The sequence below is a fragment of the Cupressus sempervirens genome, chromosome 10 (genome assembly GCF_028749045.1).
Source record: "Cupressus sempervirens isolate cs-2001-9-10 chromosome 10, ASM2874904v1, whole genome shotgun sequence".
Classification (NCBI taxonomy): domain Eukaryota; kingdom Viridiplantae; phylum Streptophyta; class Pinopsida; order Cupressales; family Cupressaceae; genus Cupressus; species Cupressus sempervirens.
Genome location: NC_143127.1, coordinates 763,366,092 through 763,387,165, shown reverse-complemented (window position 1 = coordinate 763,387,165; position 21,074 = coordinate 763,366,092).

Below are 21,074 nucleotides of genomic sequence, written 5' to 3'. Positions count from 1 at the left end.
GTCCCTCATTGCAAGCTGGATTTGCATCTTCACTAGCTGTCGCTCCACTATCCTAGTTTGATCCCTATCTCGCCTAAGGGCATCTTGGGTGTGTGCCAAGAGGTCACTATCTTATAGATCTATCACAAGCTAGTTTGGCATCTCCTCCTCACCCATATCCTACTAGGCTAGCTGCTCCTCAACCCATGGTCTCTATGTCTCACTGCCACTCATGCTAGGGGTACCCATCTCACCACAAGATCTCCTATGAGTGGCCCCACTACTACCAAAACTAGGATCTACTCTCATCTATCGAGGATGGATTGAGACCTATGAAGTTTCCTATCATGGCTCATGTTGCTATGTCTATTGTGGCACTAGAGCCTGTACTAGCACTGCCTTTCCCATGTGATCTATGAACTTGGGAAAGGGGTGGCTCACAAAATACTCTCTATATACTGGGGTCATACCCCCATCTAAAACTATAGCCATATAATGCCATTGGACAATGGTAAGAGCTTGCATCTTGATCATCGATCAACTAGTGTCCAATTTGACTAACCATCCCCTCGCCTCCTCTGAGGCAAAGCGAGCATAAGTGCAGTACTCCTAGGATATATCCTATCATTGGCCATACTGTTGCCAAATGCATGTCAATGGAAATCTCTCAATCACTTGAAATGAATGGCCAAATAGTGGCTGAGAGGAAAACATGTATCTAAGCTCTACTCATGCATTATCCCAAGCCTCTGTCTCTTTCTAGGGCCACCATACTACTACCACAAAATCATCTAGCTACCCACACCACTGATCGATCTTACCCAAAGTAGTCTAGGTCATCTATCATCTATACCTACAAATATATAGCTCATGTGGCTATCTCATATCCTCGCATATGGGCCTAGTGATGGGAAGGTGCTCCCATGCCCATACCTGTAGTACATACACTCTTGTAGCCATGGACTTTGCCTCCTTGTAGGCGATCTCATGCATCTCATGGTACATATGGGCCAACATACACTAACCCCATATAAAGTGTTTTGGATGCTCTAACATCCTCTACAACATTCAACCCCATCTAAACTCGAGCCCATGCTACCCTCAGTTTGGCACCAAATAGCAGCTCAAGAAGAATGTGAGCACCATGGCCAATTTATGAGTAGGACCAAAAATTTCCAATAGATCATCCCACAAGATGGCTCACCCTATGATGAAATCTTCCTAAAATATGGTTTGCAGTGCCTCTATACTCAAGCATGACTGTGTATCATACTCAACCCTTGGTCCATGGAAGGGAATTTAGAGTATCCTATATATATCCCTCAGAGTGATCGTCATCTCTCCTAGTGGTAGATGAAAAGTATTTGTTTCTGAATGGAAATGCTCGACAAGGGCTATCGATAATCCATGATTCACCACTAGTGAGGGGATATCATAGAGATGTGCAAGACCAAGTGTATCAATATGTGTAATCTCTACCACATCCAACTATTTGATTAAGGCCAAGATAGGCAAGTAGTGTGATTTGAAAGAAATATCCTAGAAGACCACCTACATACACAATTGACATAAAATTGATCAGTACTTGATATACATGCAATACATACTACTACTACTATGATCTAAAACATCACAAATTATGCTAAAAAGATGCTCAAAGATGAAATTAAATGCAAAATTTGCATTACAAATATCAAAAACACTCTTTTGTTGCTAGATTTCACGTGAGCTTTCATAGTCTCACATGAGAAATTGCTTTCCTTGTGCGAGAAAGTGCATTCCTCACTCAAGAAAGTGCTTTCCTCATGCGAGGAAACACTTTTGTGCATAGTAGAAAGCCCTCTTAGGGTTTTCTCACAAAAGGTTTGGGTGTCTCTCATGCAAGAAAACCCAAAGACCCACATGAGAAAGTTTCTTTATGGAACTTTCTCATGCAAGCTTTCTCCTAGGCATGTGCACGAGAAAATAGTTTCCTCATGTGGAAACCCAACAAAGACTTCCTCAAAATTGCTAAAAATTCACAAAATTTTAACTAAAATGCATCAAATTTGAAATTTCACAGTGGGTAATCGAGTACTTACTGGAGGCCCGTAGTCTGTCAGCCGACTATGATGCCTTGAACACTTGAATCTATGTGAATGCACTAGGACCACCATGATTTCTTCCTTAGAGCTCCTTTCTCACAAAAGTCAAATGCACAAATGATTTGAAAATGACCCTTTTGGGCCCTTATATACTAGTTGACCTAATTTTTCAAAGTGCTCCAATCAAGGTCAAATTCACCCTTGACTAATTTGATAGCTCTGAATCCATTTCTGGGACCAAAATCAAATTTTGATGCACATAAATTGCTCAAAATCACACAAATTTTTTGGGACTGACGTGATCGCATGCTTGTGCAATCTAATTTCTTGATACCATGCAATTATTGGCATATCACCAAAACACCATTGCTTCACCCTCTTCCTAAATTTTTGAAAAAAGTCAACTCTAGTCAACTGTGGTCAATCGTGACCTCCAAATCAATCTAAATCACCTTCCCACTAAGGCGTCATCTTCGAACTTTTCTCCTGAAGGGGGTAGTATGACAATAACATCACTCATGATATCATCATTGAATCCTTATCGAATATCTCAAGTATGATTTCAAATCTAAACTTAATGCCCTGATCGCTCGAGGCATCTCAACACTTGGGGTAGCTTCATTGGCCCATCTAGTGTCATATAATATCTATTCAATCAATGTTGTAAAACTCATTGTCACACATATTTGAGTGTTCTACTTAGACTCTTGAGGACTAAGCCTTGTTCTGGGGATAGTCCTATGACTTATGAAATGACTTTTTTTTTAATCTATTTTCAAACTAGTATTTAGGTGTTCTATCTAAATTCTAGAGAATTAAGCCTTTTTTCTGGAGATGATCCTATGAATCTCATTCAACTATTGCTAATAAAATAGGTATTGGGGCATCTTAAGCATAATTCCTAAGGATTAAGCCCTGTTCTGGGGACAATTCTAAAAATCACGACAATCTTTGAATCAAACAAGTATCGGGGCATCCTAACCCTAATTCCTAAGGATTGAGTCTCATTTTGAGAACATTTCTATAAATCAAATCTTCAATTTATTAGATCGATATCCAAGCATTCTATCTAGACTTCAGAGGGCTAAGCTTCGTTCTAGAGATAACCCTAGAATATCATCACTTGGTCTTAGTGTCTTTAGATCTGAAATCAATCTCAGTTCTTTCCCAACACTTCAAATTCATGATTATCTTTGAATCAATGCATTGCTCACACATCAATTCAAAGAGGGGCAAAATTTAATAATGCAAAATTGGTCACATCCTTAAATGCAAAATTACATCTTGAAATGGAATAGGTTCAAACAAATCAAACAAGTCAAATCAATTTCAACCCATTCAATTGTGACACATGAATATTAATTAAAAGAATAAACATTAATGAGTCATTATTTTGGAAATCAATTTAATATTGATAAGGGAGCCCCTATCCATAAATTAATATTTTATTCATTATGTGGGACAAGGATATTGCTTGTTTATTCTAGTGGAACTTACACCTGGAATTGTTTATTCTAAGTGGAACTTACACCTAGAATTGTTTATTCTAGTGGAACTTACACTTGGAATTGTTTATTCTAAGTGGAACTTACATCTAAAATTATTTATTCAACTCCCAACCTCAACATGGTTGGATCAAACTCTACCCCAGGGCCTTGCCAAAACCTATAAATGCAGGACTCATTTGAGAAGAAAGAGGGAGGAGATGTAGTGAAATGTTGTTGAAACATCATTATATTTCCTATTAGCTTGCATTTACATGCTTTCAATTTTAGAATACTTGCATACATGCTCACTTAATTGCTTATCTTCATTTGGAATGAAAATGCATATTCACCTAGGGTAAATGCTTTGCAATTCATCCTCCACTCAAATCCTTCATTCTAAGCATGGTCTATGGTTATTGGATTCTCGAGTTTGAGAGTATCAAGTCACCCCATCTAGTTAGAAGACAATAGATCACCTTGTGTATGCATGTCAAATGAACAATATCATGTTCACTTTGGTGTGATAGAGCACAAAAAAAGATCATATTGAAGTGTGTGTGGACCAAGAAGCCATATTTCATACTCATAGTGGGTAGTAGCCAAAATTAGAGGAATGAGGGTTTCAACTACTCCCATGATCAAAACTTTTGAGATTAGAGAGGAAGAGGTAGAGGATGTGGACAAGGTTTAGGAAGAAGAGGTTTCTATGGTACCTATTTTCATTATGATGAAGAAATTCATTGAGCCTTTGAATGCCCTCAATGCCAAGGAAGGATAGATAAGATAATTGATGGTCAAGCAAGGGTTGCTCATGTGGATGATGATAAATAGTCATCACATTCAAAGGATGGAAAAAGAGGAGATGTTATAGTTAATGAAAGGGTCTTACTGAGTAGTGAGATTGGAATTGGACAAAGGAGGATTTTGTTTCATACCAAGTGCAAGTGTGAGGGTAAATATTGTGATGTGATTGTAGATGGTGGAAGCACTAAAAACTTGGTGTCAGAGGAGATGGTATCAAAGATAAAGCTCAAGAGGGAGAAACACCCCCAACCCTATCAAATTTCTTGGGTGGAGGAAAATCATAAGGTCCTAGTTAGTGAGCAATGTTTGGTAAATTTCAATATTGGGAGTTACCATGATGAGGCTCTTTGTGACATCATTCCAATGGATGTATACCATTTACTATTGGGAAGGTGATGGTAGTTTGATAGGCATGCTATACATGATGGTCATGAAAATACATACTCTCTAACAAAGGATGGAGTTTTCCACAAATTGAAGCCTTTAATAAAGGAGGGTGAAAAAGTATGCATATTGCTAGGGTATATCTTATTGATGGAAGAAATTTTTTGGATGACATGAAACATCAACATATGTGTTATGCTTTAATTCCTAGGAAAAATAAGGAAGGTAGTAGTGAAATTCCACTTGAAGTATCAAGTCTGTTAAGTGAGTATGGAGATGTCATATCTAATAATATTCTAGGAGGGTTACCACCAGTAAGGAAAATTAGTCATCAAGTAGATCTAGTCCCTGGAGCTAGTTTTCTTAACAAGGTTTCTCATAGGATGACTCCTAACGAGACTTAGGAGTTAAATACACAAGTTTAGGAGCTATTGAGGAAAGGTTTGATTTTAGAGAGCTTGAGTGCATGTGCAATACCTATAGTGTTGATACCAAAGAAGGATGGAGAGTGGAGAATGTGTATAGACTCTTGGGCTAAAATTAGAATAACCATCAAGTATCAGTTTCCTTTGCCAAGAATGAATGATTTTATGGACTGTTTGGGTGGAGCTCATTACTTTACAAAGATAGATCTCATGAGTGGTTATCACTAGATATAGATATGAGAGGGAGATGAGTGGAAGATTGTATTCAAGACCAAAGAGGGTCTATATGAGTGGTTAGTCATGCACTTTGGACTGACCAATGCACCAAGCAACTTCATGTGGCTTATGAATGAGATACTTAAGAAAGTTTTGGGAAAATTTGTTATTGTCTATCTAGATGACATTTTGATTTTAGTAAGTCTTTGGATGAACATTTATTGCACATTTCTAGTGTCCTTGAAAGGTCGAGGGAAGAGAAATTGTTGATTAATTTGAAAATGTGTAGCTTTGTCAAAAGGAAGTTAGTCTATTTAGGGTTTGTTGTATTAGTAGAGGGTCTCAAAATGGACCAGAGAAGGTGAAGGTCATCTTGGAATGGCCTACTCCAAGGTCTGCCACTAAGGTGCGGTCATTCCATGGTATGGCTAGTTTTTATAGGAAATTCATTAGGAATTTTAGTAGTCTATGTGCACCCCTAACTAAAACAATGAGAGGAGATATAAAAGAGTTCAAGTGGACTATATGAGCTACTAGGAGTTTTGAATTGCTAAAGAAGAAGGTGACAGAGAAACCTATGTTGGCACTTCTTGATTTTAACAAAGTGTTCCAAGTGGATTATGATGATAGTGCTAGTGGTATTGGGGCTATATTGAGGCAAAAAGGTAAACCTATTTATATTGCCTATTTCAGTGAAAATTGAATTATGCAAAGAAGAAGTATTTTGTTTATGATTAGGAGTTCTATGCAATAGTTTAGGCCTTAAAAAAATGGAGGCATTATTTGTTGCCAAAAGAATTATTTTTGTATACTAATCACTAGGCATTGCAGTACCTAAATAGCTAAGGTAAATTGAATTAGAGATATTTAAAATTGGTAGAGTTAATGCAAAGCTATACATTTGTATTGAAACATAGAAGAAAAAGTTTTAATAGGGTTGCTAATGCATTAAGTAGGAGATAGTTGTTGATGATAGTAATGCAAGTTGAAGTGGTTGGGTTTGATGAACTCAAGAATCTATACCCTGAGGATCTTGACTTTGCAAAGGCTTGGAAGGCTTGTAAAGAACCTGTTACTCTAGATAGGAACTAGGTGGCTAGATTACATGATTCAAGATGGTATGTTATTCAAGACAAGTCAATTGTGTATTCCAAGGAGTTCCATGAGGGAGAACTTGATCATGGAGAAGCACAATGGAGAGATGGTAGGACACTTGGGTCAAGATAAGACCATTGTCAATATTAGAGAACATCATTTTTGGCCTCAATTGTCATAAGATGTGAAGAATTTTGTGCAAAGTTGTCAAATATGTCAAACAACCAAAGGATTTAGTCAAAATGCTAGACCCTATTAGCCATTTCCTATTCTATTGAAGCCTTGGGATGACATAAGTGTGGATTTTGTTCTTGGATTGCTAAGGACAAAAAGGGGTAATGACTCTATATTTGTGGTGGTTGATAGGTTCTCCAAGATGTCACATTTCATTCCATGCCACAAGACTCATGATACAATACATATTGTAGATTTATTTTTTAGAGAGGTGGTAAGACTACATGGTCTCCTAAAAAGTATTGTTTTTGATAGAGATACTAAATTTGTTAGGTATTTCTAGAAGACTTTGTGGAAGAAGTTGATGATAGAATTGAAGTTCAGTTCTACACATCATCCACAGACTGATGGACAAATATAACTAGTGAATAGAAGTCTGGGCAATTTGCTAAGGTGTTTAATAGGAGATAGACCCAAGGGATGGGATTTGATTCTACTTCAAGTAGAATTTTCATACAATAATTCTGTAAATAGGATTACTGGTAGATCACCATTCCAAATTTTGTATGGGAGTAGTCCAAGGACTGCACCAAAGTTGAGGAAGATGGAGCAAGGGGAGAGGACAAGCACTGAGGCAAAAGACTTTGCTTAACATGTTAAGAACCTACATGAGGAGGTCTGAGCACATATTACCAAGATGAACCTATAGTATAAGGCTAGGGTAGATCAAAAGAGGAGACATAAGAAGTTCCAAGTTAGAGATTAGGTTATGGTATATTTGAGAAAGGAATGATTTCCATCGGGTACCTACAACTAGTTGAAGATGAAGAAATTTGGCCCTTGCAAAATTTTGAAGAAACATGATTCAAGGAATGCATATGACATAGAGTTGCTAGATGGGAGTCACATTTCTCCTATTTTCAATGTTGTAGACTTAAAAAAATATCATGATGATGGTGTAGATGAGGAGTTGATGCTGGAGCCATGTCCAATTCCTACTTTTGTGAAGGAAGAGATTGAAGAAATTTTGGATAGTCGTGTGGGATGGAGTACCAGAAACAAGCAATATGAAGAATACCTAGTGAATGGAAAGGATGACCAATAGAAGAATCAACTTGGATATCCATAATGGAGGTTGCTCATTTGGGTTTTCCTCTACTAGCTATAAAGTGACGGGGTCACTTTTCAATCTACCCTAGGTGTCTGATGTAGGAGTATTCAGTGGTATAAGGGCAATCCTATATCACCCAAAAATATGCTTAGTGTTAGTTTCTATTTAAGGAGTTTTCATTTCCAAAAACCCATTTGAGTCAAATAAATATTCCAACTCTCATAGTTCCACTATTGGTTTACTAGGTTAAATTTTTTGAGCACCTTGAGATACATGCCAATATAGAAAATAGGTTATTTTGTAATTGAGCCATAATTATAATGAGTTAGAGGGTGCAAGTTGGAGGGATGATTATACTTATAATTTAAAGGACTCCAGAAGATGAATTAGGTCAAGAGGCTTTATAGTTTGAAAGTTATTATAGTTTTAAGTTTCTTGGAGACCTCCTAAGAGCACTTCAAAGTCAAATTTGAGGCACTAAACAGCCTCGTATGGGCCCAAAAAATGGGGGATGAGAAAGGCTGGTCCAAAGGGTTGTAGAGCACTTGGAGATATTTTTGGAAATATTAAAGGTTTGTCAATCAGAGTCTCGAATCAAAAGCTACGCCTCCCAGAAGTTGGACTACCATTTCTAGATTCTTCTAATTTTACACCGACTTCTGACATGTTTTCTAGAACCTTCTATTTTGGCAGTGGATGCCAAATGGAATATTCTAATATTTATTCCTAACCCTAAACCTAATTTGGTTTACTTAAGGACATTTGTGACATTGTAAAGGTAGTTTTTTTGTGGAGTTTGGGAGAAGGTACTGTGAGAAGGGTTTTCTCCATAATTTGATAACATTGTAAGCCCATAGGGCATGTCATGGAGTCTTATTTTGTTTTATTGTATGTAATAGCATATCACTTCTGATAATAATATTTCCCTTTTCTTGTTACATTCATTTTTGTCTTGGGTTGTGCTCCATCATCTTGAGAGAATACCAATACTTATAATTTGAAACAACGATTATTGTAAATTAAATATTATGTTATTTGTAAAGAAGAAGATATTATTGATTGTAGGAAACATGTATATTCAGCAACACAATAGAGTAACATTATGACTTCCATATTACATATATTGACAAATGCATAAGTAGCAACAATGGAGATTTACGACAACATGTCTTTACAAATACAATGGATAAAGAGAAGGTTTTGGGTAGGAAACTTTATCATATAATAGGAAAAACAAAATTGAATAAATATTGGATACAACTTATTCCTAGAGGAGACCATAATGTCAGAGATGTTGTCAGTATTTCAAACATAGAACTAGAAAAAAGAAAGAAAAACAAACACACCAGCAAGACAATTTCTTCACTGACAAAAGAGAAATAATTAAACAACAATATATGTAACAAGTTGGTGATGAAGGTAGAAGCAATTTAATTTATATACTAATATGAACAAAGTAAAGAGTATAGACAGTGAAAATATATGTAAGAAGTAAAGTTCATATAAATCTAGAATTTGATATATGTCAATTGATTTATAAAAGGAGGTTGCATATTATAAACATCAAGATTCAAATTAGAGGAGAATCAAAGCTTACCACATTCAACACTTCTCTTCATTTGAGCCTTTTAATTGAAATGATTCAACATGAGGCACTTGACCCATATTGCATGGTAGGAGATCATATTCAATGTTAATGCTAGGAGGAGGTATGCTTTAATAAAATTGAGGTAGAAGAGTATGCAAGTGGTGACATCTAATGGGAGATCAAACCCTAAATTCTGCTTGTGACCATTTGTTGATTCCTATTTCACAACAATTGGCCAAGTAGTTTGAGTCTAATAAGAGTAGACATTATGAAATGAAGATTGTGCATGTATGGATAGACTAAGCTGCTAGAGTAGAGCTCAAGCCTGATTAAATTGGAATCCCTAATAAATTATTATCAGTCAAATAGTTGGCTTGGACATGGAGTCCTTGGTGATAGGGCTATCTACAAAGAGGGTCATTCAAGCAATAGTGGTTATTTGAAATGACTAAGAACATTTTAGGTATCTCACCTTAAAGAAATAATCATTCCACATCAACCAAAAACATAGATGTTAGTGATAAACAAACCAAGGTCTCAAATACTTAGAGATTAAGGAGAATTTTATAAGCAAATTTTGATGTTATCAAAAATCAATATCACCACCTAGCTATCAAAGGATATTGATACCTATGAAATCAAAATTTAAGCAGATGTCTATGTGAGAAAATCTCAATGGAAATATCAATTATCACGCACACACACACACACACACACACACACACACACACACACACACACAAAGAATTGGAAACCGAAAAAGAGATACAACAAAAGAAAAATATGTGCAAGAGAAAGCCATGTACAAGGGCTAGACACTTCAAGATGTGACCATGAATGATCAAAGATCTTGGAAGACAATATAATAAAGTGGTGATAAAGTAAAGATCATAGTATGTATGTATATATATATATAAGATATGCTTAATGTTCAGAGTATACACATTTATCTATATTATATTGGGATGATCTTATATAATTTTATAGAAATATTTATTATTCTTGAGTATTATCTCTTATTTCTATACAAGCTATGTGCCTTGATCTTTTCCTTTGAGAATGTTACTACAAGAAAATGGAGATTGAGATTTAAAGGGAGCCTAACATTTCAATAGAGGTAACCTTGAAAGAGAGGGAGAAGATAGAGGATATGATCCAATAAATCTTTGGTGATCTTGATCATATTGATTTAGAGGGAGTAGATCATATTGTGATGGAATCTTCAATGATCGATAAATTGTAACAATCAAGACAACTATAATTCATGCAACTATGTAATCCTAATGGGTCTACACCTTGTGTACATCATATAAAAGTGGTGACTTCATTTGAACTATCTATGATAAATGATAAATGATACTTGACATATAAGTTTTAGAGTCATTCAAGTGGCACAATTAACTCAACCAAGATATTGGCATATTGTGGATGAATTTGTATTCCCACTTGAGCCATCCTTAGAAAAGGAGATATTCTATGACCCTCATGGATAGATAAGTACTTGTATCTTTTATATTTATCTATTAATTTATTTGTAATTCTATACATACTATAAGCTTTATTTGCTTTGATATTTTCATTTATGTTTGAGGATATTCTTATAGGAAAAGAAGGTTGATACTTTACATATGCTACGAAAATTGTGTAGACTAAATCTAATGATGGTAATTCCAAAGACCCTAATGACCAAGATGGATAAGATAAGGCTCCCATATTTGATAATTGAGATTATGGGATTCTTCTACATTAAGAGGGAGTATGACACTTCTTCAAAGAAATGCAGGAGCTTAGAAGATTGATACTCAAAGGGAGTCTAGAAATACATGTGAGTGACTACATGATGTTGATGGGCCTACTCCTACATATATCATGAGGGAATGATTAGGTCAAAAAGAATCCTTTGGTAAAGAGAGTTTCTAAGGAAGTAACTGGAGGACTTGACTTCTTAGGATTGATGTTCAAAAGGAGAAATTTTGATATACAATCCTTCATGAATCATATCTTCTCTATGAGGAGATGTTGTAAGAGAAATTATTCATAATGTACTCTCCCATACGAGAGAGAAATATGAGGTGAAAACCCTTTGTACCATTTCACATATGACATGTAATGAAAGATGGAAATCTTTCATTGACACATATAAATATATGGTAACCATTATAAGATGATGATCTTATAAATGGTAGACTTGTTATCATGGTTTTTTGGGCCAAATTTTACCTAAACACCATGATAATGATCAGATAGAAGGTAATCTTTGTAAGATGATGATCTTGCAAATGATAGGCCTATTATCATGAAAATTCTAGATAATGTTTTGGAAAATTAGAGCACATTGATAACAAATGCATTATGATTACTCTAGATACTATTTCAGACAATTAGAGATCATAATAAATGCTATGATAGTGTTCATAACATTGTGATTGTAGTTATTTGATAAGTCACTATTTTAGAGTGTTAAAGTCAGATAATATGTTGTGTATAGATATCCTTGATGATGATGTCTCATAATTTATTTATTTTTGTTACTTCTCCCTTGCTAAGAGAGAGTGTTGAAGTATAGCATCAGTCAAAGTGATATACTCATTATATTGAGTATTTGTATTCACGATCTATATGAACATTGTTTTATATCTCATATTAATGATAAGAATATATATATATTAGAAGAGACTTTATGAAGTTCTTGAATGTAATTGTTTTACCTCCACATGATTGTCGATTGAGAAGAAAACTAATTGTGCTTGCTTATTGTTACTTGGATATCAAAATTACCCCAATATTTGCCTTTTTGAGCTATGGTTATTCTTAGAATATTCCTCATTTTAAGCATTAAAATGGGCACTTTCCCTCAAATTTTTTTGGAAATTTTTCCCTTCAAATATCTTTGGCTTGTTCCTAGCTTTGTTCCACCTTTTGAATTTTTGAACTCTGATTCCTGAGTCTCAAAATATCAATGGTTAATGAAAGACACTGAAATGCATATTTAAAATGAAATCATTAACCATTACCCTTTAAAAAGGTTAAGGTTTGGGGGACAAAACACATATTTTCAACCATTAACCTTTAAAAAGGTTAAGGTTCGAGGTCCAAAACACATGTTTCACTTTAAAATATTAACCTCTCCATCAAAAAGAGGTTAAGATAAATTTCCAAAACATGTATTCTAAACCATTAACCTTAACCTCTTATCTAAAAGGATTAAGGTTAGAGGCTTAAAACATGTATTTTTGAGATGGTTATTAACTTTTCAGTTGATAAAAGTAAAGAAAATGAAAGGTAGAGACAATTGGAATAATGTAGAGTCAAAAAAAAGGCTTTCGAGTTTGACAAAGCTCTTAAACCTTTGTTTGCAAATATATTGAAGAGAATCCACATAATGAGCAATGGGCTAGTTCAAATTTCTAATAGTTGAAAGGTGAAGTAATAGCCGGTAACATGAGCATGTGACTTTCTTGACAAATTAATCTTTACCTTTTCCTTTACTCAACCCAAGACACACTAGATGGTATTATTAACTATTTCCAAATGGATTGAATAATTATCATGAACATGGATGTTTTAATAGAATCCATATTAGATGGATGTTATGAAGTGCCTTCATACAAACATAATTGGTTGTGATTGAATCAAATCTTTCACCTTGGCATCAAATGCATAGCAGGAGAAGTCACTAGAAGCTTATTGGCTCTTTATGAACTAGTGAAAGTTCTTAAAGAAAAGAGGAGACCACATTATCTTCCTTTGAGATGTCTAAGGTTATGTTAGAGTCATCTCTTTCTACCTCAACACATTGAATATTGCACAAACCATTCAAATAAACATTTTGTTATGAATCCTGACATGGAATCAATCTAAGGATGGACAATTTTATAACCAGCATGATAACTATTTGTTAGAATGTTGTCCAAAATTGTACACTTAAGACATCGATGGATAACATGGAATATGTTTGATTGAATTTTCATGGTGAAAGTATGGTGAATATAAAGGTGAAACATAAAACCACAAATGAGGTCTATGATAGAATTCCACAAAATGCCATCTTCAAGTTAGAATTTTTAAATGAACATGTGAAAAGTGAGAGCAAGTGCATAACAAGGGGACTTCATTGGTGTTATCCAAAACTAGTTAAAGTTCTTGGAGCAAAGCAAAGACCGCATCATGGAAACATAACCAAGGCATGAGAGCTGTGTGATCTAAGTTTTTCATCCTCAATTGGACCATGATAAAACATGTGAACTATTTGGCAAGATATCTTTATTCTCACCCCATGGCTTTCCATCATCTCTCAACTTGCAACACTTGATGTTTGGCTCTGAAGGACTCTTAAGAACATGAGATAAGTGCCAAGAATGGCATAGACAAAGCACACAAATTGTTTGCCAAAATATCTATGTAAATGAACCCACCAATTTTTGAAGCACTAGGTGATATATCTTGAATGCAAAATAGACATGTGTTCTTTGAACTAAAGTGGTAATTTAATATACATTAAACCTAAAAGAATAGACACACCCAAAATTGGTGCAATCATAAATGAAGGAAGAAGTTATATTTTAAAGGGAAATCCAAGCTTCAGTGCATGCCAAAAGCTAAATATATTCACCAGATTACCCTAATAGGAAACTCTGAGTGATGCATGAATATTTTATGAATAATTTTCAAATTGAATTGTGAAGTCTCCAATTTGCAAAGTACATTGAGGGAAATGAAATTATTTAAAGTAATCAATGGGAAGGATCAATAGCCAAACCATGAAATAAAAATATCAAAGGTTGGATTATGCTCCCATTTTAAAAAGTACACTTCCCATCATTTGCAATACCATCTTAGGAAGTGTTTTCCTTCAAGATTTTTGGTCATCTCTTGAGAGTGAGGATAGGACCCCTTTGGCCAAAAAAAATTGGAAAGTGGCATAGATTGAGTAGGAGGGCACCCCGTCTCAGCATAGGGCCTTGATCTAGTATTGGAATGCATGAAAGCCTATCATCCAAATACTAGGGAAGTCATTTCATCAAATAATAAAGTGATTGTTCATTTGGATCTTGTTTCTATTGCCATTGCTTTCTAATTACCTACTAGAGTGCAATATGCCAACATCAATTTAAGAACCATCAAGGAGTACTATATGGAAACTCAAACTTAGTGTTTGAATACCATTGCTAGATCATGGCTCTCACAACCAAGGAAGGGAAATCTCAACTAGTCAAGTCCATCCATAGATCATCATTAAAAGAAGATATAACAAATATGGTAACTCTATTAAGTAGGATAATAGGAATTTAGGATTCACATGAGTTCAAAGGTTGGATGTTCTTGTTTATTAACATAGTCTACAAAGGGAAGCAACACATTGATTGGGATAAAATTATTAGTGACTCACTGCATAGGCAACTCATAGAACTCCAAGCAAATGATTATTTCTACATGACTTCTTATCTTTTCTATGTTATTGCAAGCACCAAAGGTTGGCCAGGGCTTAACTGGCAAGGTATATTTGATGATATGACTATTATTTATAGTCATCCTCCTCATATAAAATATGATAGTAGCCTATAACATTTTAGAAGAGTGAATGATGCATTCACAATGTTGACTATAAGAGAAATTTAGGGAAACATGGGACTCAAAATTTAACTAGAAGCAATGATGAAAGTACAAAAGTATGGAAGTGTTTTCATATAGTTCCCAAAGTTCACTTATATTAGGTTAGCCACCTATGATGGGTATACCCTTATGCTACCTAGATTTATCGATGATAAATTGGTCTTGATTGAAATGTGTAGATAGATTAGTCAAATCAATTAGCTTTGCAAGAATAGGTGGATAAATGGAATACCTTTCCCTATCAGCATTGGACATTATAGTTGTGATACTACATTTGATGCAAGGAACATGGAAAGATCAATTGCCATAGTTAATTTGTATCCTTATACCATGCATTTCCCTTATGATAGTAAAGGCTATGTAGTTAATGTGTTTAAGCTAACCCCTAGCCTTCGTCACTTTCTGGCTCTAGAATATTTTTGGGAAGATCATGAAAGTGATTTCAAAGTCAGGAAGAGAGATTAGATGTGGCTTACTATAAGGCAAGTGATAAAATTCAAGGTGGAAATCAATGTGACAAGTATAAATGATGATGAAGTTTCCTTGGTTGATCCCTTCTACTATGAGAAAATTGAATCATTAGATCTTCCCCCTATTGATTGGTCATCAACAATTAAAAATCCTAAAGTAAAGAACTACCTATGTCCTCAAAAGAACAAGGGAATGGGTCAATAGAATTAGAGTAGAAAAAGTGACCGATGAATTTCAAAGTAAAGAGAGGAGAAGTAATCAAGGAGAATCATCTTGAATGGCATTGGAGGCAACTTCTAGTGAGAAAATACAACAATTGGATATGAGTGATCTAGATAAAGATGAAGATTTAAATCAGGTGGCTAAGTTTATAGTAAAAAAAGGAGGACAAAACTGAAAGGTAAATTTGATAGAGTGAATCAGGAAGGAAATCAGCTTAATGAGAAGGATCAAAGAACCTGTCAACCTATAGACCAACACATTCCAGTTATGTCCTCATATTGCATAGCAATTTCTCCTTCAAGCCTCTCTCCTCATGAGATATCAGTAATAGACATCACACAATTAGATAATCAATTATTTAATTTAGAATATTTGATGATGATTGGTGAAAATAGAATAGGTGAAATAGAAGTTTTACTTCTAGCTACTGTCATGCCCAAAAAATACGAGGGCAAAAAACATATGTAATTTTTTATTATAAAAAAAATAAAAATTAAGTTCACTAAGTTTGATAAGTTTAAATTAGTTGAGACATAGGCATAGATCGAGATAACAATAGGGTTCCCCTAATAGTGTACTAACATATCCATTTAAGTTTATGAACAAGGAGTATGAATAGATCATTAAATTTGAGTATTCGTTATTAACTTGATTTCAATATTTGTTTCAATATTACATTGATTTTTAAACAAGATAAATCGATCTATTACAAATTATTAAAATCAAAAGGACTAACTAACAAATATAATCATCTAACCATCAAATATTGAACTATATTTAAGATTAATTTAACAATTTATCTCTTAATCTAACTAATATTACATAGTACTTTTTCTTCTTATTAAATTAAGAACAATTAAAATAAATTGAAATCCTCCTTTCTAACTACTAACCTTATTCAATGTAATTAAACAATATAACAAAATTAGCATCTAACTCTACTAACATTTAGCATTAATTAAGTTGAATATCCAAAAATCCAATTTAACAAATACTAACCACACTTGACTAATAACAAAATAAATTCTAATATTCAAATAACTAATAATAATAATAATTACCTAGCAATAAATAACTAACCAATCTAAATCTCCTAACCTCTAGCTTAACCAACATACAAAAATCATATGACAACTAATTAATTAATACTAATTTAAATATAGTTAAAGCATATCTAACCTAACAAAATGCATTGAATACATAAATTTAAACTAACTTGACTAAATCTAATTACCATTTAACAATTTAAAACTAACTAAGAAAGAGAAAATGACTAAACATACACCATCATTAAACTTTCAAACTAATACTAATACTAATTACTAATTTAAACTTACATTAAAAATTTTTTTTATTAAAGCTACAAACTAACCTAAACTATCCTATACACATCTCCAAAAAATGGGGTTCAAGCATAGGCCACACAATAAATGCCCTCTCCTCTATCTTGCTCGCCTACCCAAGGAAATGATTATGGAGTGAGGGTTGTCAAATCAATAATGTCCAAGTCTATGCATTAACAACCACTACTATTTTTTCTTACAAAAATCTTACTCCTAACCTCCTCCTAGGCTCATGTGAGATTTCCTTGTCATGGAGGACACGTAGCCTGAGTTGAGGAGTATGCCAAGTGGTGGAGACAAGGAGTAAAAAAAAAGGGGTGTGGATGACTTTTAAATTAAGCCAAAATGAATCTCCATTTTCAACTTGCACTAAGGCACATTGGTCAACATTTCTATCATGTCAACTTGGGGCACATGGGGTGACATGATGCAGGTCTTAATTTCCATTGCCTAGCAAGATAAGAGATAAGTTTTTAAGTTTTAAAGATTTTTAGGTGAGATGAAAAAGGGGAGAATAGTTATTGCAAAAAGTTAAGTGGGTAGAATCCTAGGATAAGAAGATATTAGTTAGATACATATTTTATTTATTTAAAATTATTATTATTATTATTTGATATTAATTTATATAAGAAAGGGTTAATTAAGAGAATATAATAGAATATTCTCTATTACAACAAAGGGATTTATTTTTCCTCCATGCAAAATCTAGACAACATTTTCCTTTAGGAGGGGTTATTTTTTTTGCCAAGTGCATAATTTTTCTAAGTGTAATTTTTTTTTTGGCAAGTTATTCTTTTTACAAGGGGGATGCATTTTTTCTTTTCTTTTCTAATTGAACTTACCAAATGCCTAGTTAAACCAAAGGGTTGAATAATTCATCTTAACAACAATGTAATATTTATTTTATCTCCGATTAATCACAAAATTGAATTGAAGTTCCAAGCATATCAATCTTTCCTTAAACAAGTTGAACTTGAAATTTGCATAATTGAACACCACCATTTCATCTACTTTTCAATACATGTGTGCATATAACTGAAAATATGAAAATCTCATAAGCAATGATATTAAGCAATCAATTTTATATTTTATTAAACCACCTAATTCAAAGGCTCCACTAGGAAAAAACCAATAAGAAAACCAAACATCGTTGCCACTTCAAAAATAAGTTTAAATACATTTTACACAAGATTTTCAATCCCGAGGAGAAATCTCCTCAACATAACTGAACTTCAATAACAAGTTGAATTTCCTTCTTAGCCTTTAACAAGAGATCCATTTCAAATTTTGCAAAACATCATGGTGATATTGGAGAGAATGAAAAGTAACTGGGAGACAACCAAACATAATATGAAGAGAAAATTAGACATTCACTCCCATCCCAAGTTTACACAATAGGTTCGACATTGAACCAGACTAGGGAGAAGGTGGATTTTTCCAACAAGAGACATCAGGCACAACACCAAAATAGGTGCCCTTTCAGAGCTATAATCTTAAGAACTTTCATTCTTCCATTTTTCCATTCCAAAACTCATATGTGGTTTGTGCTAACAAGTAGTGTCCCATAACACCCTACCCTCTCTCCCTCTTCTCATCCTAAGAAGAGACTCTACACTATTGGAGTCCAACTAATGACCTTCCCCATACATGGCAACATTTTCTCTATCTGAGGGTGAGTAATCTCAATACAACCATAAAAACCTTCAAAATTCAAAGCAAAACACAAAGGAAAGACATTTAAGAAAACCTATTTTCAATTCCTCCCAACATACTCAACACACATGCAAACATACATAAGGAATACAATTGAAATATGAAGCACAACATGAAACCAAAATGAGGTGAAGTATTCCTACCTTCAAAAATTGGGTTATGGAAAATGCACAAATTTGAGATGAGCTTGCTTTCCTCTCCTTCTCCTTGCCCAAAAGTTCTAGAGGCTTCTAACACAACTAGACCTAAGCCTAACCTCAAGGTGGAGTTAAGGTCACACAACTCATGATGGAATCAATCAATTTTTGCAATAAAGAAAAAATTGGGTTTTTGAGTGACCATAAAAGTCAACAAAAGGGGCTAGTGGGGTGGAAAATGCCCCCAACCCATGCCCATACCCCTTGGGTACTTAGATTTCATGGTTTTAGGCCTATAGGATAAATTAGGTACCTAACAATTGCTAGGAAATTTTAGGACTATTTAACAACCTTCAAAATGTAGATTAAACACTAATCTAGATTAGGGGTAATTAATCTCAATTATAAGTTGATTAGCAAAAAGATCACTAACTTAGTTTGACTTAGATTTGTAGGTTATTCAGTTAACCCTAACTATCATGCTGGAATGCATATACAATTCATGAGTGTCAAGCAACACTATAAAACCACTGTTACAAAACATTAAGATTTACTAGTTATAGGATGATACATTCATACATCTCACAATATAAATAAAATACGAACAATGGGGCTTCCACAAATGGTACATAGGGTTCAATTTAATTTCTCCATTAGATTTCTTGGCTAACATATCCTACACACTCATTGTACACATTAGTAGCTCAAGAAAATCACATGCATATATGTATATAATGTATCAGGAAAATCACATAAATTGAAACATCCATCTTTCAAATAATTAGTTGTTTATCTTGTTCTACTCATATTCTCAAATATTAAAATTGCATAATCAAAGTGTTAATTCTGCATTCACTTACTTCATCATTATAGATGTTCATGAAGCATTAAATGACGAAAACAAACATCTAAAAGTAAAACATCACAGAACATGAAATAATATGATATGTTTAGTGTATCCAATATTGTCTCGACATATCGAGTCATGAGTATCGAAATAATAATGTATCAGCTATGCTATAATTGGTTGGGGCAAGGCTTCACATCCTTCCCCACTAGGCATGAACTTCCTCCTGGAGTTCATAAAAAAGATAAGGGTACTAAGATTGCATCCATGTTATATCCTCCCATGAAGCCATGACCTCATCATAATAATCCCACTGGACCCTAACCTAGTCCAACTCTCAGCCTCAAAGAGCTAGGGTCCGTTGGGCAATAATATAGATAGGCTCCAGTGCTAGCTACCTGTCTGACTCCACTTGCAAAGTATCCCAATCTATAATATGAGACTTATCATAAATTTATCCTCTAAGTACCAAAATGCGAAACACATAGTGGATGCATGACAAGCTAGGTGGCAAAGCTAGATGGTATGCAACTGGCCCTATCCTCTCTAGGATCTCAAACGATCCAATGAATCAAGTTGCCAACTTAGAGCCCTTTTCAAAGTGAATCAGACTCTTGTGTGGTCACACCCTCAAGAAAACTCTATCACCAACCTAATACTCTTGATCTATCCTCTTCGCATTAGCATACTTCTTATGTCTATCCTGTGCCTCTCTTAGGCACTATCTAATTTGGGTCACCTGCTACTCCATCTCCTTTACTAACTGGTGGCCAATAGATACTCAATCCTTGATCCTATCCCAACTCAAGGGTGTTCTGCAAGGTCTTCCATATAAGGCTTCATAAGGAAACATACCTATGGAGGAATGGTGCCATTATTATAGGAAAACTCAACAAGATGTAGGTATTCCTCACATTTGACTTGATAGTCCATCATGTACATATGTAACATGTCCTCCAAGACTTGATTCACTCACTCAATTTGACCATCGGTCTAAGGATGGTATACTATACTAAAATTGAGCCTAGTGCCCAATGCTGCTTGCAACTCTCTCCAAAAAGATGAAGTGAATAGTGAGTCTCTACCTAAGATGATCTTACAAGGAATGCCATGAAGTTTGACAATGTCCCACAAAAACACTTGGGCTATGTCTCATGTTGTGTATGTATTATGTATGGGTGAGAAATGGGAAACTTTGGTCAACGTGTCAACTATCACTAAAATGGCATCATGGCAGCAAGATGAAATGGGGAGATCAACAATAAAATCCATAGATATATCATCCCACTTCCACTCTACAATCTCATGAGGCTGAAGAAGCCCACTGGGATGATAGTGCCTTTTCTTCATCCTCTAACACTCAAGGCATCTCACAACTATA